The 23,015-nt window shown below is 44.2% G+C and overlaps 1 protein-coding gene across 1 annotated transcript in view; it reads left to right on the forward strand.

Annotated features, from left to right (window-relative positions):
- Window positions 1-23,015, forward strand: part of EMILIN2 (elastin microfibril interfacer 2) — a 60,412-nt gene that overhangs the window by 1,452 nt on the left and 35,945 nt on the right. The window lies entirely within an intron of this gene.

A 23,015-nucleotide genomic window follows, 5' to 3' on the forward strand; every position in this document is an offset into this window, starting at 1 on the left:
TGGTTCCCCAACATACCTCCCCGCAACTTAGATTCGGAGATTCGCTAGAGATTGTGGGAGAGAATGGCCGTTAAAGACGGGGAAGAATTAATCATCTCTTTGCTTATAACGATTTCACCATCTTAAACAAACAAGCAGGAAGCAATGCAATAAAGTACAAATGCCGTTAAATACATGACACTCATTCCATTGTCATCGGGCAAGTCTTTGGGGTTTGTGTCAGTCTGATATCGGAAGATGGGCCAATGTGAATAAATGGCTGTTGAGGAGCACATGGGATGGCTGAAATTAATTGTTTCCCACTAAGAATAAGTTGTTTGTCTTAGAGCACAGTTGTCATTATAGCAGAGAATAGTCAGTAGGAGGATCTGTCTTTGGTCAAACCAAGGGACAGACTGGAACTTGTACTCCAGGAAACCTTATTCCAGAGAACAGTACATGAGCCTGAAGTCCTGTGGGAAGTGGTGGCTGGGTCTACCCCAGGTGGGCTGCTGGAGGAGCTGCCAACAGGGTTCAGCTAATTCCTGCTTGGCAAAAACAAAGCAAAACAGAAACTTAGATGAGGTCCCCACTTCCTAATGTACACTGGAAAATGCTGAAATTGAATGCCCAGCTAGGCTGTCTCTTTGAGTTGGATACATTGTCAGAGAGAGAAGGTACTATCATCCGACCTTAATCTCTTAGTAAGATGGAGACCTCATCGTCTATGGCCAGCAGTCAGTGACATCAGAACCAAGCAAGGCTTTTATACCTTGTGGGAGTGATACAAATTAAGTATTCAGCTCCGTTTGAATGCATTTGTTTAAAATTAGAATTGAGTTATTAGTCAGGAATATTTTATTCATCTTATACAAGAACTGCATGTTGTGGCTTGCTATAACCTTAAAACTTACTGGTGACGATTTGGAGATAAATGAATTTTTCATTTCGGGAGGTAATGCATTTTTGTTTATAAGATGGCTTGTTTTAATTTTCTCAAATTATTCTAGCTGCTTGGAAAACCAAAGGATGATTTAATTGTTCTATTTGACCCAAACTCAGTGAAACTTGGTTGTCAGTGGGGAGTGAATCGCCTCCAGATTAGCAGGTTAATGCAAGGCAGTGGGAGTGCATTTTTGCCACCCAGTGAGTAGGACAACAGAATTGTTATAAAAAATGACAGATGTTTCTGTTGTTTTATTAAACGAAGCCAAAATAAGTGACCTGGGTGTTTTTCTTCAGTAATAACCATGTAAACAATTCAAGTGCATTTTTACATTTTAAGTACTGTACTGTAAATGTGAAGTTTAAGAAACAAAGACAGCCAGGCGCAGTGGCTCAAGCCTGTAATCCCAGCACTTTGGGAGGCCAAGACGGGCGGATCACGAGGTCAGGAGATGGAGACCATCCTGGCTAACACGGTGAAACCCCGTCTCTACTAAAAACACAAAAAACTAGCCGGGCGAGGTGGCGGGCGCCTGTAGTCCCCGCTACTCGGGAGGCTGAGGCAGGAGAATGGCGTGAACCCGGGAGGCGGAGCTTGCAGTGAGCTGAGATCCGGCCACTGCACTCCAGCCCGGGCGACAGAGCAAGACTCCGTCTCAAAAAAAAAAAAAAAAAAAGAAACAAAGACAGACTGAGTTGATGAACTTGAAAATCTTGACCTTAGTTTCAGGAGTAAATTCAGTCTGGACCTTTTTCAGTATCTTTAGGGATGGGACTGAATGGTTTACCTTATTTTTCAACTGAGAAATGCTTCCTAAGGTTTCTTTTTTGTTTGTTTGTTCTGTTTTGAGACAGTCTTACCATGTCACCCAGGCTGGGATGCAGTGGTGTGATCTTGGCTCACTGCAACCTCTGCCTCCTGGGTTCAAGCAATTCTCATTCCTCAGCCTCCCGAGTAGCTGGGACTACAGGTGCGTGCCACCATGTCCAGCTATTTTTTTTTTGTATTTTTAGTAGAGACAGGGTTTCAACATGTTGGCCAGGCTGGTCTCGAACTTGAGCTCAGGCAATTGGCCCGCCTCAGCCTGCTAAAGTGCTAGGATTATAAGCGTGAGCCACCGTGTCCGGCCCCTAAGTTTGGAGAATTGGTGGATGAATGAAGACAAAGGAAGGAGCTTTCTTTTTATACTTAACAAGGAGGAATGGCTGTTTCACATGGAATTGCTCAGTTTTTTTCTGAGGAATCCAGAAGCCTGAGTCACCTGGGACCTGTGGAAGGAAAGTTGAGTTTTTTATTATTATTGTTTTTTAGAGACAGGGTCTCACCGTGTCACCCAGGCTGGGGTGCGGTGGCACCATCATAGTTCACTGCAACCTCTAACTCTTGGGCTCAAGCGATCCTCCCAGCTCAGCCTCCTGAGTAGCTGGGATTACAAGCACAAGTCACTGCATCCTGCTAGTTTTTTATTTCTATTTTTTTAGGGATGAGGTGTCACTATGTTGCCCAGGCTGGAAAAGAAGATTCTTCAGAAACTCACCCTAGAGTGACTGAGGGATAATTCGTGAGCAGTGTTGGAAGTACAGGGCTGGAGGTTGGCCGAGATGCTGGAGATAGAAACGCAGTTCTGCAGTTGAGAGTGACAGACAGGTTGGCATCATTGAGGCCTTGACATGGTTGAGCAGAGCTGAGTTCTTAGGAACAGTGGAGGGGAAGGAAGAGGAAGAGCCAGGCAAGGAGAGAGAGTGAAGCAAAGATACTGGTGGAGGAAACCCCATCTTAGAGACTCAGGAGAAGTCCTGGAGGCTTCAGGCTCCAGAAAAGCCATGGGTTAGTGAGCAGGAAGCAGTTGTTTCTGCGGAAAGAGACTCTTCAGGTCAGTGGGGTGCAGGCATTGTAATTTGTGTGAGATTGAGGGAGTGAGTCATGAAGAGACTTAGTTATGCAGAAAACGAAATGATGGGAAAAAGGCTCGGATGGGAAAAAAGGAGTTAGATAGTAGCCAAGCAGGTAAATAATTACTTAGAGAGAACTCTGGGCCAGGCAGGGTGGCTCATGCCTGTAATCCCAACATTTTGGGAGGCCGAGGCGGGAGGATCACTTGAGCCCAAGAGTTTGAGATTAGCGTGGGCAACATAGTGTGACCCCATCACTATAACATTTTTTTTAAAAAACTAGCAGGGCATGGTGGTACACACCTGTAGTCCCAGCCACTCGGGAGGCTGAGATGGAAGGATTGCTTAAGGCCAGGAGTTCGAGGCTGCAGTGAGCTGTGATCATGTCACTGCGTTCCAGCCTGGGTGATAAACGTGAGACCCTGTCTAAAACAGAGAGAGAGAGAGAGACAGAGAGAGAGAGCACTCTGCCTATCTGGGGACAGAAGTAAAGTAGCCATAGAGAGAGTGCTCCAAGACTGGGGGTGAAACCGCTGGGAAATGGGGTGTGATGGAGGTACTCATTCAAATAACAGGAGGAGGGCTTCTGCGCTTGGCCATGTGGTTGGGCCCTACCAGCCTCCTTAGCTGTAGAGACTGACTGCAGGCCGCAGGTGCCTTGTCAGAAGGATGAGACAGTGCCCCATTTATATGTATGAAAAGCCTTAGATCCCAGATTGTGAATTTGAATATTGTTACGTGAAACCAGGAACAAAAGGGGTTTTTTTGTTTTTTTTTTTAATGATAAGTGGGCATTTTAAGTAATGACTTTTCTGATACTATAAAGTACCTTCTATGTGCCAGGCCCCGTGGTAGGGCTTTCCATTCCATATATTAGTTTATTTAGTTTCTGCAACAGCCCTTCAGGTTGAATGGTATTATCTCCGTTTCACCAAGGAGAAAACTGAGATGAGCCATTCCCTAAGTTGCCTGTGATCATGTGAGGGTAGCCACCGAGCCGCCTGCTAATCCAGGGCTCTGCAGACTGCCCTCTGTCTCTGTAGCAATGGGAATGTGCCCGTTTGTTTGTCTGAGTGTGTGCTTTCGGTAGGTTGCACAGTACTCAACCACTAAGAGTATTTACACCTTCTTTCATAAAAGGCAATTCTCATATAAAAGTGTTGAGAAAGCATTTCCGTGTGCATTCACGTGTGTGTGCACGTGCGTGCACGTGCCTTTAACCCTCTCGTTACTGTGGGTCATTTTCCTATGATGCGTGAACTGTCATTTTTCACACTACACAGTTTGTTGGCTTATTTTAATGAAACACTGGCAGATTGGACTGTTTAAAGCTGTTGTTAGAGAGGCGAGAGTTATCGGATATACTGCATGGACCAGTGAGCTTGACCACTTCAGGACTTCCACACGTATGTTCCTGAGCTCAGCTGCCAGCATGAAACTTGTCACAGGGGAATGGTGTTAAAAAGCAGGCTTCCAGAAGAAGAATTTAAAGCCCACGCCCTAATGGTTGTGATACTAGTCTTATGTGTAAGTAATTGTGCAATAATAATTCGTTTTTTCTTTTTTGAGATGGAGTCTCGCTCTGCTGCCCAGGCTGGAGTGCAGTGGCACCATCTCAGTTCACTGCAACCTCCGCCTGCCGGGTTCAAGTGATTCTCCTGCCTCAGCCTTCTGAGTAGCTGGGATTACAGGTCTGTACCACCACCCCCAGCTAATTTTTGTATTTTTAGTAGAGACGGGGTTTCACCATATTGGCCAGGCTGGTCTCCAACTCCTGACTTCAAGTGATCCGCCTGCCTCGGCCTCCTAAAGTGCTAGGATTATAGGCATGAGCTATTGCACCAGGCCTCAATAATCAAGCTTAACACCTATAAAGATTCACCATCACTTAGGAATTTAAAATTGGGATGTCTTCTCTCCCTGTGTCTCTCTCTAGTGCACAGGTACTAGACGTGAGGAGGGCTCTGGATCCTCCGGGCACAGGATTGCTTCAACAAAACATGATTTGTCTTCCCTCCGTAAATTCCTAAGGGTGGCTCAGTAGGATCTGAGGAGGAGGAGGAGGAGGAAAGGTCCCCATCCCCTGGAGATAAGGAGAGGCTGCAGAAGGGCCTGTGGACTCTAAATAGCACACACCTGCAGGCTGGGCATTGACCATTCAGTCCTAATTCCCAAGGTGGGTCTAAGGCTGGTTTTCCACTCCTGAGATAATTGTTTCACTTTATACTTCTACATCCATAAAGCCAAATCTCTTAAAAATTTCATTGTATTGGGGAATTTTTCCAATTCTAAAAGCTCTTGGCAGCTTGAACGGTCTGGTAGACTCTGCCACCCCCCAGCCCTTAGGATATTCCCAGCGATCGCCCGTCAGGGTGGTGGATGCAGCCTCTGAATCTGGGCTCTCCAGAGTGGCTGTAAAGGGGGAGAGCTTCTGCCTTGGTCATGGGATGGTTTTAGGGACAGGTATGTGGAGACATGGAATCGGATGACTTGGAATTCTTTGTATGAGGCACTGGGCAGGTTGACATCCGTGGGATTGAGACTGACTGCGGTGGGAATATTTCCTTAAGGTGCATCATGAGAATGTGACGAGCCCCGCCCCGTTCATTGTTCTCCATTCTTACAGCAACCCCCTGGGGTCATGACCCCCGTTTGACAGGAGGGCAAGTGGTTAGGAAGCAGCAGAGCCTGCCTCCAAATCCAGGCCTGTTATTTTCAAACCTCACACTCCTTCCACTCCACACCCGGCAGCCCCAGGAGGTCTCAACCCACAGCCGGGCTGAGCACGCGGAGGGTGCACGTGTGAAGCCTAACGCAGCGGGCGCTGCATTGCCAGCCTCCCTGGCGGGGTGGGAAGGCAGGAGGGAAGGGCCTGACATGTCTCACAGCCTCCAATACCCACTGGTCGTGTTTGGATGTACGACTGGTAGAAAACAGCACGATCTTTCTTCTCTATTGGACTGGCATTGTTTTCTTTCATGCGTCCCAATTGTCCCACCGTCTCCTGCTCAGCCTGATGGTTTTCGTATTGGAGGCACTGGGAGGCGTCCGGTCCACAGATAGGCTGCGTTGTTGGTGAAGACATCCAAGGACCCCAGAGGTGTGAGGCAGGATTCTTCCCTCTGAGTTCACTTTGCCTCCAAACTCAGGGCTGAGTTTCTGTAGGGCCCAGAGTTTTCTCTTTCTGACACCACACACTGACAGGCTTATCAGCATCTGGCCACCTCCTCCTCACCCCCTCGTGGCCTGTGTTGTATCTTGGTGGAATTTTTCCTATTAGCTCTTTTTCTAAAACGATCTCATCAGTCGGGGGAGGGATCTGGGTGGGGCCAACACAGAGCCTGTGCTGCTGAGATAATGCCCGCCAGGAATTTGCAGCAGGTGTTGAGTTCTGTTGAGTTCAGAACACCTCTAATCCTCCTCAGGTTCTGAGGGGAGCAGGTGGTTGTTCAGTTGGAAGAAAATTTGTCTATTAGGGAATAACCTCAGCCAGGAAATGTGGCTTAAAAAAACACACACACACACACATTTGACTGGGCGTGGTGGCTCATGCCTGTAATTCCAGCACTTTGGGAGGCTGAGGCAAGAGGATCGCTTGAGCCCAGGAGTTCAAGACCGGCCTGATTAACATAGTGAGACCTTGTCTCTACATAAAATAGAATAAACTAGCTGGGTATGGTGGTACATGCCTGTAGTCCCCGCTACTGGAGAGGCTGAGGTGGGAGGATTGCTTGAGCCTGGGAGTTGAAGGCTGCAGTGAGCCATGATTGCACTATTGCACTCCAGCTTGGGTGACAGAGTCCAAAAACAAAACAAAACAAAACAAAACAAAACCCCAGAATAGAACATGTAAAGCTGCGGGGGTCTGGGGGAAGAAAACGAGGGCTTACATCTTCTAGAGTCCATTTTCTGTTTTCTACATCTCCAGGAACAGAATAACTTTCAGTTCAAAAAGTACCTTTTGTATATAGCTTTGGGGAATTTTTTTTCCCTTCAGCTTTTAAACAAAAGTTTCGCCATCAATTGGCTGTTGGGAGGCTTGTTCCTTGGCATCGAAGGTAACTTGGAGTCAGCTGAGGAGGACTGAGCGCGTGTCAGACTCCTGCCCGGGAGGGCTGGAATCCCAGGCGTCCAATCCTGGAGAGCTGCAGGCTGTTGCTATTTTGAGTTTCTTTCTTTGGGTTTCCATTCCTTATTAGCCCCTTGGGGCTGCTCCCCTAAAATCTCCAGACCTTCCTTTCAAGTTTCTTATTTCTCTTATTCCTGTCTCCTTCCTAGGTTCCCAGTGGAGGAGATGCTCTGCTTGCAGGGCCCTTTGGCTTTTCCAGAACATTTCCACACCATTATTTTATTCTTATCACAAGTTCAGCCAGGAGACTAGGTAGGGCTGAGACTGGGGTGGTGGAAAAAGAACTTCATGCTTAGGGGCTACACTTTCTACCTTTGTCTTACAGAGCAGAGAATAGCATTCAAAGAGAGGTAATGGCCCTACAAAAAACAGCTTGCTTTTTGTTACAGCTTGTTTTAATTAAGCCCTGTAATTGGTCTTCCTCTGTTCATCTGTTCCACCCACATTGGCACGTGGTATTTGAGTTAAAAACCCTGAGGTAGCCAGAAAAGGGGAGGCAGTGGGGGGCAGGCTGTAAAGAATGGCAAACAGGTGGGAGCTTCAGGGCTGTCGCTTCCAGGTTGGGTGGGTGGCTGACAAGTGCTCTGGAAGAGGAGATAGAAGAGTTGGCCTGCAGCTTGACGTCTCCCACCACCAACCTGTGTGACCACAGGCAAGTCACTTAGCCCTTCTGAGGCACACTTTTCTCATGTCTACAAGACAGGGCTGTAGGGAGGAGGCCCAAGGGCGGGAACACAACTGACAACTTTTAAAACTTGCACTGTCACACTAATGTAAGGCACACCTAGCAGGCACGTCTGGTGAACACTCACTGTTTTCGTTGTCGGTTTGGAATATTGTTGCCTCACAGGTGATCTTATCTTTGAAAAACTTTGGGTTTGAAGTCAATGCTTACTGACACATTGGAGAAAGGCTAAAATGCTCACAATTGAAATCGTTAAATTCAGTGAATTAAGATAATAATGACACTGACTTGCCTAAAATGAACTTTAAAAGATTAAGTGAAGCTCAGCCGGGCACGGTGGTGTGTTCCTGTAATTCCAGCTACCCGGGAGGCTGAGGCGGGAGGATCACTTGAGTCCAGGAGTTTGAATCCAGCCTGGGCAACATAGTGAGACCCCATCTCTAAAAAATAAAATTTAAATGTAAAAAAATTGAGTGAAATTCGTAGCGATGACATTGAAAGCCGAGTCAGTAGTGCAGTCTCTTTGCGGGAGTGCACATAAGTGGTTATGGTCAAAGTCAGTGCTGTAGTGACCTGTGAAGATTTCTTACTGGTTCTGCAGGTGTCTGTGCCTGGATTAGGCCCGTAAAGAAAGGTTAGCTAGATGTTGGATGTTGCTGTGAGTGGTGGTAAACTAGTGCCAATCCCCAGGTGCTCTATCCCACAGCCACTGATGTGTTCCTTGAATTTTTTTTAGAAAAAAATCCTCTTCCTCATGTGCCTAATATTAAGATGTTACTAACGTGTGCTGTGTGTACCTAATGAAGTAGGTGCCGCATCCAACAGTTACACAGAACTTTATATCCTGTTTTTAAAAATCGAAAACGGATAAACTATACCAGTGGTGAGATTCCGTCTAGTCCACCACACAAAAGTTCTGATTTATTGTTGGCCGCATGACTTTCTTACTGCTCAGTGTTAACTGCTTCCATCCTGGATGAAGTAGTTTTCTGGGCTTAAAAATAACAACAAACCACTTGATAACATGGTACAGCTGAGCATGACTTCTTACAAAGAACCATTTTCCTGGGAGAACCGAGGGAGGAGCCCCTCATTTTCCAACAGGACAGCAGTTCACACTGAAGGAAAAATAATGAAATGACTAAAACTAAACATGCCAATAAGTTTTCTTCTTTCCTTCCTGTTTTAAAATGGTGATGGGTGCTGAAACAAAGTAGAGAGCATTCAAATGAGCCAGATTCCTGGTTCGAAAGTGCTGTAAAAGCAAACGTTTCTGGGTGTGTCACTTAGCAGGACCCAGAAGGACTCAGCTGCCCTTTTTTTTGTTCCACCTAAGAAAATATTAGAAGATGAGGGAATACGCCTAAGAATTACTCTCTGCAGTGTCAGCCTTTCAGGACAATGTATTTTATTATGTGTTTGATTAAAAGAAGTTTGGTTAAAGAAAAACAGTGTAGGTGAAGCTTTTTAAGTCGATCATTTTGATGGAAGAATTTGCTGAGACTTTGCAGCTTTTCCCCAACTTTGCCTATCTCTGTGCACCTTTGTGATTGCACAGGTTCTGCCTAATGCACGGCCTTCCTTAGGTTATGTTTTACAGAGATTTACTTTCAGTCCATAAGACAAGGCACAAGATGTTTCCCTCTTACTTGAAGTGGTTTCCCTACATCTGCTCGACAGGGATGTTGTGAGAGGATAATGAGGTAAAGACCTAAAAATGTTTTCTAAACCATAGTGGTGACAATGCTACTTGTTTTTCTGCTAACTGAAGCTTTTCCACATATCTTGAAACGGAGGAGGAAAGCCGAGGGGGCGATTGCGACAGAACTTAGGGCGTGGGACGAGTTTCGCAATGCAGCCCTTCTTGGGAGAACCTTTCTCCGTTAAAGCGACTCTGGCTTGCGTTTAGCCTCTGAATGAAGGACTGGAGCAGGGAGGCATAGTCAAGCCTTTCTTAATATTTCACACATTCCAGAACCTTGAGTCCGGTCTGCTGTGCTGACGGTGCTCAGGCCTGGTTTATGTCAGGCGTCTCCGACCTTGGAGATCTTGGGCAGCTTTCAGCAGGAGCAGCAGCCTGTTGGTGCCAGGAAGCAAGGTCAGGGCCCCCACTCCGCCACGATGGGCAATGCGCCCTTTCCCATCACAACAAGTTTCATCACCCCCTGGCCACTCTCGAGATTTGCGAGTCATTCTGTTGCATTGTTGCTGAAAATAACTGCCAAGGCAAGGCACAGATCTCCTTCTCACCGCCGGTGCAGGGGGAAAGCAGAAATGTCGCTGTGTCTCGTGTCTGGAACCAAAGAGCAAAGCACTTTCTAGACACTCCTTGTCAGAATCGTTACCGGAAAATGAGTAATCCCAATTAGGAAGCGCCTTTTGTTGTATTTTCTTTTTTGTTTCTTTATGTTTTTTTTATTTCCATAGGTTTTTGGGGGAATGACTAGTATTTGGTTATATGAGTAAGTTCTTTAGGGGTGATTTGTGAGATTTTGGTGCACCCATCACTTGAGCAGTATACACTGAACCCAGTTTGTAGTTTATTTCTCAACCCCTTCCCACCCTTTTCCCCTGAGTTCCCAAAGTCCATTGTGTCATTCTTATGCCTTTGCATCCTCATAGTTTGGCTCCCACTTATGAGTGAGAACATAATGTTTGGTTTTCCATTCCTGAGTTACTTCACTTAGAATAATAGTCTCCAACTCCATCCAGGTTGCTGTGAATACCATTAATCCATCCCTTTTTATAGCTGAGTAGTATTCCATCATATATAGTTTCTTTTTTATCTTTTCTCTCTCTTTCTTTCTTTCTTTCTTTCTTTCTTTCTTTCTTTCTCTCTCTCTCTCTCTCTCTCTCTCTCTCTTTCTCTCTTTCTCTCTCTCTTTCTCTCTCTTTCTCTCTTTCTCTTTCTCTCTCTCTCTCTCTCTCTCTTTCTTTCTCTCTCTGTTTCTCTCTTTCTCTCTTTCTTTCCTTTTCTTCTGATTCTCACTCAGTTGCCCAGGCTCTGGAGTGCAGTGGTGCCATCTTGGCTTGCTGCAATCTCCGTCTCCTGGGTTCAAGTGATTCTCCCACCTCAGCCTCCAAGTAGCTGGGATTACAGGTGCCCACCACTATGCCCGGCTAATTTTGTATATTTAGTTGAGACGGGGTTTCACCAGGTTGGTCTCGAACTCCTGACCTCAAGTGATCCACCCACCCCAGCCTCCCAAAGTGCTGGGATTACAGATGTGAGCCACCACACCTTGCCCTATACCACAGTTTCTTTATCCACTCATTGATTGATGGGGATTTGTGTTCTACATTTTTGCAATTGTGAATTGTGCTGCTATAAACATATATGTATAAGTTTCTTTTTCATATAATGACTTCTTTTTCCAGTAGTGGGGTTGCGGGATCAAATGGTAGTTCTACTTTTAGTTATTTAAGGAACCCCCACACTATTTTCCATAGTGGTTGGGCTAGTTTACATTCCCACCAGGAGTGTAGAAGTGTTCCCTTTTCACCACATACATACATGCCAATATCCATTATTTTTTAATTTTTTTGATTATGGTCATTCTTGCGGGAGTAAGGTGGTATCACATTGTGGTTTTGATTTGCGTTTCCCTGATCGTTAGTAATGTTGAGGATTTTTTCTTTTTTCTTTTTTTTTTTTTTTTTTTTTTTGGCCATTTGTACATCTTCTTTTGAGAATTGTCCATTCATGTCCTTAGCCTACTTTTTGATGGGATTGTTTGTTTTCTTCTTGCTAGTTTGTTTGAGTTTGTTATAGATTCTGGATATTAGTCCTTTGTCAGATGTATAGATTGTGAAGATTTTCTCCTACTCTGTGGGTTGTCTGTTTACCCTGCTGAGTGGTCCCACCTATTTATCTTTGTTTTTGTTGCATTTGCTTTTGTGTTCTTGATCATGAAGTCTTTGCCTAAGCCAATGTCTAGAAGGGCTTTTCCAATGTTATCTTCTAGAATTTTATAGTTTCCGGTCTTAGATTTAAATCCTTGATCCATCTTGAGTTGATTTTTGTATAAGGTGAGAGATGAGGATCCAGTTTCATTCTTCTACATGTGGTTTGCCAGCACCATTTGTTGAATAGGGTGTCCTTTCCCCCACTTTATGCTTTTGTTTCCTTTATTGAATATCAGTTGGCTGTAAGTATTTGGGTTTATATCTGGGTTCTCTGTTCTGTTTCATTGGTCTTTGTGCCTATTTTTATACCAGTACCATGCTGTTTTGGTGACTATGGCTTTATAGTATAGTTTGAAGTCAGATAATGTGATGCCTCCTGATTTGTTCTTTTTGCTTAGTTTTGCTTTGGCCGTGTGGGCTCTTTTTTGGTTCCATATTAATTTTAGGATTGTTTTTTCTAGTTCTGTGAAGAATAATGGTGGTATTTTGATGAGAATTGCATTGAATTTGTAGATTGCTATTGGCAGTATGGTCATTTTCACAATATTGATTCTACCCATCCATGAACATGGGATGTGTTTCCATTTGTTTGTGTCATCTATGATTTCTTTCAGCAGTATTTTGTAGTTTTCTTTGTAAAGGTCTTTTACCTTCTTGGTTACCTATATTTCTAAGTTTTGTTTTTGTTTTTGCATCTATTGTAAAAGGGGTTGAATTTGTGATTTGATTCTCAGCTTGGTCACTGTTGGTGTATATCAGAACTACTGATTTGTGTACATTAATTTTGTATCTTGAAACTTTGCTGGATTCACTTATCAGTTCTAGGAGCTTTTTGGAGGAGTCTTTAGGGTTTTCTAGGTATACAGTCATATCATCAGCAAACAGTGACAGTTTGACTTCCTCTTTACTGATTTGGATGCCCTTTATTTCTTTCTCTAGTCTGATTGCTCTGGCTGGAACTTCCAGTACTATGTTGAATAGAGAAATGGTGAGAGTGGGCATCCTTGTCTTATTCCAGTTTTCAGAGGGAATGCTTTCCACTTTTCCCTGTTCGGTATTATATTGGCTGTAGATTTGTCATAGATGGCTTTTATTACATTGAAGTATGTCTCTTGTGTGCCAATTTTACTGAGGATTTTAATCATAAAGCCATGCTGGATTTTGTTAAATGTTTTTTCTGCATCTGTTGAGATGATCATGTGATTTTTGTTTTTAATTCAGTTTATGTGGTGTATCACATTTATTGACTTGCATATGTTAAACCATCCCTGCATCCCTGGTATGAAACTCACTTGATATGGTGGATTATCTTTTTGATATGCTGCTGGTTTGGTTAGCTAGTATTTTCTTAAGGATTTTTTGCATCTATGTTCATCAGGGGTATTGGTCTGTAGTTTTTGTTTTTGTTATGTCCTTTCCTGGTTTTGGTATTAGGATGAAATGATACTGGCTTTGTAGAATGATTTAGGGAGGATTCTCTTTCTCTGTCTTGTGGAATAGTGTCAGTAGGATTGGTACCAATTCTTTCAATGTCTGGTAGGATTTAGCTGTGAATCCATCTGGTCCTGGACTTTTTTCTTGTTGTATTTTCAAAATGCTAATATACATCTGTGATGTTTTGTGTTATTTTACACAATATGTCAGTTTGAAGGGAGTTTTTTTTTTTTTTTTTTAAATCCTGTTTGGCTTTCTTCCTTAATCATTGATCCAATGCCTTTAAAAGAACAAAAGTAAATATTAGACCTGAGTTCTCAATAGGCGGAAACAATTGGTTATGTGTATGAAGAGTAATCTGATACATTTTTAAAAAAACAACTCCAGTTAAACCTTCATTCTGAAACTTTGACAAAGACTTAATGATGCTGATTTTAGTTTCTATGTAATTGAAATACATTATTGCATAGTCAAGAAAAGACTCTCTGGTACTTTGCTTTCACAGATTTAAAAATATCTTAATGCAGAAATTACATAGTTTTAAAAAAGCTTAATTGAAATATAATTTACAAGAGTATGCCACATATTTGAAGTTGTACAATTTAATATTTTGACATATATACCCGCAAAACCAACATCACAATCAACATATCCCTAGCTAATCCCTCCCTCCAGTTTCTCCCCATGTACCCGCTCTCTGGGAACTGCTGATCCGCTTTCCCTCACTAGGGATAAGTTTGCATATTTTAAAGTTTTATGTAAATAGTCATACAGGTTGTACTCTCTTTTAGCTGGCTTCTTTCATTGAACAGAAAGATTTTGAGATTCATTCATGTTGTGTGTATCAGTAATTGATTTTTTTTTTTTTTGAGATGGGATCTCACTATATTGCCCAGACTTGTTTTGAACTCCTGGGCTCAAGCAATCCTCCCACCTCAGCCTCCTGAGTGGCTAGGACTCCAGGTGTGTGCCACTGCACCTGGCTGTAGTTGATTTACTTTTTGTTGTTGGATAGATTCCTGTGTGTGTGTACCATCATTTGTATATAGTAGCTGAACACATATGGTGAAATACAGAGTGGCAAAATAACTTACAGTATACTAAGGATACTTCTCGGAGTTTCTGAAGAACAAGTGAGATGGGAAATACATTACAGATACAGAACACTAGATAAAATAATAATGGACCAGACGTGGTGGCTCACACCTGTAATATGACACTTTGGGAGGCTGAGGCAGGCAGATCACTCAGGCTCAGGTGTTAGAGACCAGCCTGGGCAACATGGCAAAACCCAGTCTCTACCAAAAATACAAAAATTAGCTGGGCATGGTGGTGCACGCCTGTGGTCTCAGCTCCTCAGGAGGCTGAGGTGGGAGGTTCGCTTGGGCTGGGGAGGTTGAGGCTACAGTGAGCTATGATCATGCCACTGCACTCCAGCCTACGTGACAGACCCTGTCTCAAGTAAATAAAAATAAAAACATGATGAAGTAAACATTTCACATTTATAGCCTTGGAAAATGTTGGATTAAGGATTCATAATTAGCATAAGCCATTTTGAATTGGCAGAAAGCTCAATAGGCTTGAAAGAAGACTTATTATTTTGAAGACTGTTTGTTTCATTAAACAAATATTTTTGTGCAAGGCCTACATGTGGCCCAGAACTAGTTTCTACAGGGATACAGTAAGGATCTTTCTGTTGGCTTCCTGAAGTTCACATCTAGCAAGTGAACTGAAACATAAACATAAATAATTCCAACATCAAAGGTAGGAATGAGAATGACAGTAAGAGAAACACAAAGTGCTGGGGGTGTTCAGAGGTGGAAGAAGGTTATTTCCAGCCAGGAGGAATCCGAGAACTTGTTTGCAAGTGGTGACGTCTTAGGACTTTGAAGGAAGCTTCTAGTTGAAAATATGCAGATGTGAGAGAAGGCCAAGGTCAGCGTAAGCCAAGACGCACGAGCAGGGACCTGGAGGCGGGTGTCCACAGGGGGTCATAGATCAAGACATCGGCAGGGTTGGTTCTCCTGAGAGCTTCGAGGGAAGGATCTGTTCCAGGCCTCTCTCTGTGGCTTGTAGACGTCCGTCTTCTCCCTGTGTCTTTTCACATCATCTTTCCTCTGTGTGCCTGTCTCTGTCTCCAAATTCCCCTACCCACCTTTTTTTTCTTTAGCTACCCTGTTAACTAAATTTTCCCCATTTTCTAACAACACCAGACCTATTGGATTAGTACCCACTCTAATGACCTTGTTTTAACTTCATCACCTCTGTAAAGACTGTATCTCCAAATTAAGTCACCTTTTCCAGTACTGGGGGTTGGGACTCCAACATATCTTTCTTGGGGGCACACAATTCAGTCCGTGACACTGTCGTTGGGAGTGTGGACTTTATTATCCATGCAAAGGAGGGTCACAAATGCTTTCATTAGGGACATCATCAAATTTGGTTTTTCCCCCCCTTTTTGTGGAGAATGGGATCTTGCTATGTTGCCCAGGCTGGCCTCGAACTCATGAGCTCAAGTGATCCTCCTGCCTCTGCCTCCCTAAGTGTTGTGATTACAGGTGTGAGGCACCACACCTGGCAGGGACACCATCAGAGCTGTGCTTTCAAATGCTAACCAGCCATGTGTGCAAAATGTATTTGGGTTGGGTGATTGGGTGGGGTGAGGGGCACAGGAGGGACTCACTCAGGAAACTGGCAGTCCGTGCCAGAACTGAGGGGGATGCCCAGCTGGCAGTGGAGGGAGTGAGCACTGGGCCAGGGACCGCAGCTCCTCCTGCCCCACAGCTTCTGAGGACGTGGAGGTTTGGCACTGAGCAGGGATCTGTGTGCTCCTCTGTTGAGGGTATTGCTAGAAAGAACCACATGTTGCAAAGGAAGTTGAATTAGTTCATGGCCTGTCATTTGGAGGTTATGGCAGGATTGCTTTTATCTGAGAGACAATCAGGACCTCATTATTCATCACCTGATGGTCAGAAATTATAACCGTTCATGTGGGCAGTGGAGTCCATTATATGGAGGGAATCCAAGTTTTTATTGCAAATGTTTGCCTTATGGTAAATAAATACACTGTATATAATTTTTGTTTCTGTAAAGCTTTATTGTTTCAAAGCTTTTTCCTTTTTTATTGTTGTAATGTCTGGGGGACAAAAGAGGAGCAAATATTATAAATCTTAGTTGGTATTTGAGGTAACTGAGGATTAGAGCAGTTACATCTTGTCTGATGTAACTGATCTTTGGCTAAGCTGGGACTAGTGCACCTCAGTTGTTACGGATGATAGAGATATGTTTATTGTTCGTACGGTTTCCATATTAGCATAATTGCTTCATATTGAATACTGATGGCTCAAGAAAGGCTGTGGTGCCTGGTTACCACCTGGTAGGCATCCAAAGGATGCTGCTGTTGCTTAATGAATGGATGAAAAAGCAAGTGCTTTTAGCTTGTCTTTTCTTCTGCTAAGAATCATGTGATCCGGGTTGGGTTTTCAATTTTCAGTCATGCAGACTATAAATTTGAACAACTGTCCATGGCTTGTATTTTTAAAATGGAAATTGTGAGATATATAGTCTGAATTTTTTTTTAACATAAAAAATTCATATGGGGTCTCACCATGTTGCCAGGCTGGCCTCGAACCCTTATGCTCAAGCGATCCTCCTGCCTTGGCCTCCCATAGTGCTGGGATTACCGCCATGAGTCACCGTGCCTGGACTGAAAATGGTTTTTAATACTCTATGAAAAAGCAGTAGCTTGCAGCTAAAGTGATGTGATATGGTAGATTCTAATTAAATCAACCAAAATAATGATATAAATTGTAATGTAGATTACTTACTTGGCATCTCAGTGTGACCTTATGTGTTTTTTGCTAAGCTGTGACTGTCTCTGATCTATGACATGGCTTTCAAATTGTGAGGCTTCATGTCACGCCACTATAGAGAAGGGTTTGGCGTTAACGAGAGGATACAATGACCAAAGATGTAACTGTTCTTTGAAAAAGGTGAATACTAAACACATAGGGAATTGTTTTTGATATTAACTGTGTGGCTTCTTTGAGAATCCCATGCCTGGTTTTATATTTTATTTGTAAAAACTGATTGAGGCAAAGTGAAGTCTTTTTGGGTCGTGGGCCAGCTTATGCCCATGTTTATTATTAAGAGGACAAGAAACACTGCTTAACCCACAGATCTTAAGTGTTTTATTTAAATAAAACAACAAAATAATGCAGATTATGTGATTTAAAAAAAAAACACCAAAAACTTAATTTTAAAGAAATGGGAAGCAAACCACCTATATTTAAAACTTATAGGCCGGGGCAGGGCATGGTGGCTCATGCCTATAATGCTAGCGCTTTGGGAGGCCGAGGCAGGCGGATCACCTGAGGTCAGGAGTTCGACACCAGCCTGGCCAACATGGCAAAAACCCATTTCTATTCAAAATACAAAAATTACCGAGACCTGGTGGTGCACGCCTGTAATCCCGGCTACTCAGGAGGCTGAGGCAGGAGAATCACTTGAATCCAGGAGGCAGAGATTACAGTGAGCCAAGATTGTAACACTGCACTCCAGCCTGGGCGACAGAGAGACTCCATCGCAACAAAATAAACAGCCGGGCGCAGTAGCTCATGCCTGTAATCCCAGCACTTTGGGAGGCCGAGGCAGGCGGATCATGAGGTCAGGAGATCGAGACTATCCTGGCTAACACAGCGAAATCCCGTCTCTACTAAAAATACAAAAAATTAGCTGGGCGTGGTAGCGAGCGCCTGTAGTCTCAGCTACTGAGGAGGCTGAGGCAGAATGGCGTGAACCCAGGAGGCAGAGCTTGCAGTGAGCTGAGATCGCGTCACTGCACTCCAGCCTGGGCAACAGAGTGAGACTCTGTCTCTAAATAAAGAAATAAAAATTTAAGAAATGAAAAAAATTGTGAATAGATGTCAGTTGGGCTCCTCTTCACCTCAAAAGTCTATATATGTGTCTCATTCCTCTGGAAGTACAGGAACTGGGGCAGCCCCAAATCTTCCATGTAGACAGGGACGATTCCCAAGGCTTAGTGTCCTGCAGCCTCCCAAGTTCTGTGCTAGCTGTCTGAACCACTCTAGGTTGGCCTTGATGTGAAGCCTCATACCCTCAAGTTCTCTAATAGAAGTACAGTCGCACAAGCCTGCATAAGTCCAAAGTACAGTCGCACAAGCCTGCATAAGTCCTGAGGACTTTACTGATGACCGTCACAACACAAATGACTTAAAGGACATCATAGTTGTCCCCAACCTTAAAAGTCTGTTGGCCACCCTGATCGTCCTGGAGAAAAGCTCCTCTCTCTGTCTTACTCCCCCATGGCCACTTCCTCCATCACCCCTCACATTTAAGAGCAAATAAACACATTCAGGTTGTATAATAGTATATATTAGTAGTTGATTACTTTTTTCTTTTTAAGAGACAGGGTCTCGCTATGTTGCCCATGCTGGTCTCAAACTCCTGGGCTTAAGCAATCCCTCCTTAGCCTCCTGAGTGGCTAGGACTCCAGGTGTGCCCCACTGCACCCAGCTGTAGTTGATTACTTTTTGTTGTTGAATAGATTCGTGTGTGTGTGTGTATGTGTGTGTGTGTGTGCGCGCGCGCATGTGTGTGCCATCATTTGCTGAAGACATGGTGACACACAGAATGGGGAAAATAACTGCATCAGTTCTTCTCTTTATCTCACTAAGCAGCCCCCTCCCCTCCTTGGTACTGTCTATCCCTCCAGCCCGGAGGTGGGTTAGGCTCTGGCACTTTCTTCCAGAAACGCCATGCCGCTCCTGAGCAGAGTGCAGGTGAATAAGAACGTCTGCACCTCACTATGTGAAGTGTGAATTTCGAAAACATAGTCACACTGCGTTAGCCCGGACTGTGGAAGAAATTTGAAACCAGGTTATAGTGTTTGAGTCCTTTTCCTTCCATATGGTCATAAGTTAGAACAGAAATGTAAGTGTCCCTGTGTTTTCAAATGTAGATATTTTTAAAACGAGAATAAATTTGCCAAAAGGAAGAAACTATGTTTATATCTGCAAAGAAGCTCTTAATGTCTCCAGATTTTCGATGCTTCTGAGTGACTGGCACCAGGTTACAGGTGTGGCCTGTTTGAGAGCTTGTCAGCATCTGTGGCCTTTACCCAAAGGTCTGAACTTGATTCTAAAAGGGATGCCACGGCCACTTCTCTTGATGTACAGGATCTAAAAACAACACTGAGAACAGTGGATGGTCAGTTCTCTCCACCTCCTGGGTTCAAGTGATTCTGAAGCTGAATCACTTGATTCAGCTGGAGGATGTGGCGCCTGGGAAGAGAAAAGCACGGGGTGACCAAAGTCCTTGAAGAGGGAGGGTGCCGGTGCTGCAAACCAGGGAAAGGCCAGGTCAAGGGATAAGCAGGAGAAAGAATGTCAGTCATTCTTGTGACTTTTGTAGGAGAACTTGGGCCATTAAAAAAGAAAGGAAATAATCGAAACAGAGTTGCTCAGCAGCTCTAAATAGAAAGGGTCGGATCCCAAGTCCAGGGAGGGAGGGTCGCTTCACGGTGAGCACCACGTTAATGGCTCAGGCCAGCAGATGTTCTCATGGCCGTGCCGTGGGAACACTCGGGGAGTTGATGAGGGAGGGATCGTGAGACCAGTGTTCTGTGATTCTGCCTCCAGGAATGAGTAAACATGATGTCAGTTTCAGAATGGGATAGTATAGAATGTATTTGGCTGAAACAGCCTGCAGCAGCAATAATTCTTTAGGAGGATTCGGGCCTCCACCAAGTCTTGGATGGTTCAGCCATGCCAGTTAGCTAAGGCTCGTGGGATGCCCCACGCTCACTCCCTCCTCCCCACGCTTAGGGCAGTGCCTTGAGTTTTGGGATGCGTCTCCCACGGTGGAAGGCATGCACTGAGCTGTATTTCATGGGGCTGGGCGCAGCCTGCACTTGGAGATGATGTCATTTTCAGCCATGTGAGTTTGCTCAGAAGGAAGGTCCTGCTCTCCTAGTAAATCTAAGAATAACAACTTCACTGTCTGCTGCAGCCAAGTTGGGACTGAGCCTCGCAGCAGAGCTGCTGTGGTTTTCTTTCATCACCTTTCTTTTGGACTGTAGAATCGTTCCATCTTTTGGGATATGGGGGGTAATAAATTGTGGGGAAAACTCCTGTTCCTTACACTATATGATCAGAGCAAAAATACTGAGAAGTGAAAAGAATTTTAGATTTTTTTTTTTTGAGACGGAGTCTTGCTCTGTCACCAAGGCTGGAGTGCAGTGGCACGATCTTGGCTTGCTGCAAGCTCTGCCTCTCAGGTTCACGCCATTCTCCTGCCTCAGCCTCCTGAGTAGCTGGGACTACAGGCGCCCACCACCATACCTGGCTAAGTTTTTGTATTTTTAGTAGAGACAGGGTTTCACCGTGTTAGCCAGGATGGTCTCGATCTCTTGACCTCGTGATCGGTCCGCCTCGGCCTCCCAAAGTCTGGGATTACAGATGTGAGCCACTGTGCCTGGCCAGGATTTTAGATTTTAAAATCTAGCTTGCCACTTTCTGTGATAAGGAAATTAATTCAAGAGGAAATGGAAAAATAAGCAGCTTGCAATTGTGGTTTCTCCAGCAGATATATCCTTTGTACTGGGAAACAGCTTCCTGTAGAATATTTTCATTTTGAACACACTGCATTGGTCTTAGATCTGTTATTTTAAAAATATGTACAAAGCTACATTATAATCTAATTTTTATCAGGGCTCTTCAATCTTTTAGATTCATTGGATACATTTTGTGTTTCAGAAATACATTTGCCCAGGCATTCTGGCTTTTAGAATTTAGATGAATTTTCCTAAAAGGCCAAGTGAAATATTTTCATATTTCTTTGCTTTCATGTTATCAATTTCTCCATGTAGAGATCTGATTAAAATATGTAATGCAGCAGAAAGAGATAAGATGAAAATTCTGAGTTTGGCGTTTGATGTGCTTTAAGCTGCAAGAAGGTCCTTTGGTTCCTTGACTTTATCTGGAGTGGGAGACTTTTCAGACTGTGGAATGTTTGCATTGGAAGGGGATCTCAGGGGTCAGAGGGCCCCTCCTAATATGCAGAGATTGGCTTTATAGACGCACATGGTTTCAAACAGCCAATTTTTGACTGTCAGTAGGACAAAGTGGATTCAAATGGGAAGTGTTTCTTCCACTGGACAGAACTACTTTTCCTTCAACTAGTTTTGAAATCACTTCCTATTTCAAACTTTATAACCTCTACTGCCCAACACGTTTAGCAGTGTCAATAAATATAAAAAGCCCTCTTTTTTTTTTTCTCATGCTATATCGTCTAAGAAAAAAGCTTATTTTTTTATTCATTGGTTGACTTTTTTTTTTTTTTAAACAAACAAAACATTTGTTATAAGTAGTTCCTAGAAAATCAGTCTACTGGCTGGGCGCTGTGGCTCACGCCTGTTATCCCAGCACTTTGGGAGGCTGAGGTGGGCAGATCACTTGAGGTCAGTCGTTTGAGACCCGCCTAACCAACATGGCAAAACCCCATCTCTACTAAAAATGCAAAAAATTAGTCAGGCATGGTGGCGTGTGCCTGTAATCCCAGCTACTCAGGAGGCTGAGGCAGGAGAATCACTTGAACCCAGGAGGTGGAGGTAGCAGTGAGCTAAGATCACTGCACTCCTGCCTGGGTAACAGACCCATGCTCCATCTCAAAAGAGAAAGAAAGAAAATCAGTCCACTGTTTTGTGAATTTCTAAATTAGAACACTGAAGTCAGCTTTGTAAAAGTGAATTGCTGTGGAAAAGGAAGGAAATTCTGACACCACGACCCGGACGAGCCTTAAGGATGTTATGCTGAGTGGAGTAAGCCAGTCGCAAAGAGACAAATACTCTATAATTGCATTTAAATGGGGTATAAGAGTCATCAAGTTCATAGAGAACGTACAGTGGTGGTTTCCAGGAACTGGGGACAGAGGGGAATGAGGAGTTGGTGTTTAATGGGGACAGAGTTTCAGTCTGGGAAGGTGAAACAGTTCTAGAGATGGTTAGTGGTGATGATTACATAACAACGTGAGTGTGCTTAACACGGCAGAATTGTATGCTTAAAAGTGGTTAAGATGCTAAATTTCAGGTGGCCGGGTGCGGTGGCTCACGCCTGTAATCCCAGCACTTTGGGAGGCAGAGGCTGGCAGACCACCTGAGGTCAGGAGTTCGAGACCAGCTTGGCCAACATGGTGAGACCCTGTCTCTACTGAAAATACGAAAATTAGCCAGGCTTAGTGGCAGGTGCCTGTAATTTTAGCTACTTGCGAGACCGAGGCAGGAGAATCACTTGAACCCAGGAGGTACAGGTTGCAGTGAGCCGAGATCACGCCACTGCACTCTAGCTTGGGTGACAGAGTGAGACCCTGTCTCAAGAAAAGAAAAAAAGATTCTAAATTTTATGTTATATGTATTTTACCAAAATTTGAAAAGAATGAATTACGGTGGCTGGAATGAACTACTGCTCTGTGGAAACAGCGCAGTAGCGGATTCCAGGTAACCCAACCCAGTCTGTCCTGTATGAGAATCGGAGTCTCCTGGAAATGCTCATTTTCCTTCTTTGGGGCGGGCAGTTCTTCCTCCTGGCCTGGCTAGGGTACTTCCTACCATCCCTGCGGAAACACCTCCTTTCTGGTTTCTTCCTCCATCCTCTTGGCTCTGTTCCAGTCAATACTGTGTTCCCCAACACACGAATGAAGCAAGAAGAGCTGGCTGCAGGCCTCTGGGGGCAGTCAATGGCTAGAACGAGAGGGATTTCGTAGCAAGTCGGCTCTCCCTCTCCGGAGAAATCCCGTTAAGCGAGGGTCCCCAGGGGGCACCAGGTTTGGGTTCTGTGCAGTTTTAGTAGCCTGTGTCAAAATAAAACCCAGGTCAGTGCCATAAACACAAGGACGGCAAGGAGTCTTGCCTTGTGGAGCAGCTGGAGAGATGGTCCCCTCGGATGATTCCCTCCAGGACATGCGGGTATTTTCAGGGAAGATTCCATTCGTAGGTCTGGAATGGATTGGGGTCGGGGGAGACAGAAA

This window comes from Chlorocebus sabaeus, chromosome 18 (assembly GCF_047675955.1).
Source record: "Chlorocebus sabaeus isolate Y175 chromosome 18, mChlSab1.0.hap1, whole genome shotgun sequence".
Taxonomy (NCBI): Eukaryota; Metazoa; Chordata; class Mammalia; order Primates; family Cercopithecidae; genus Chlorocebus; species Chlorocebus sabaeus.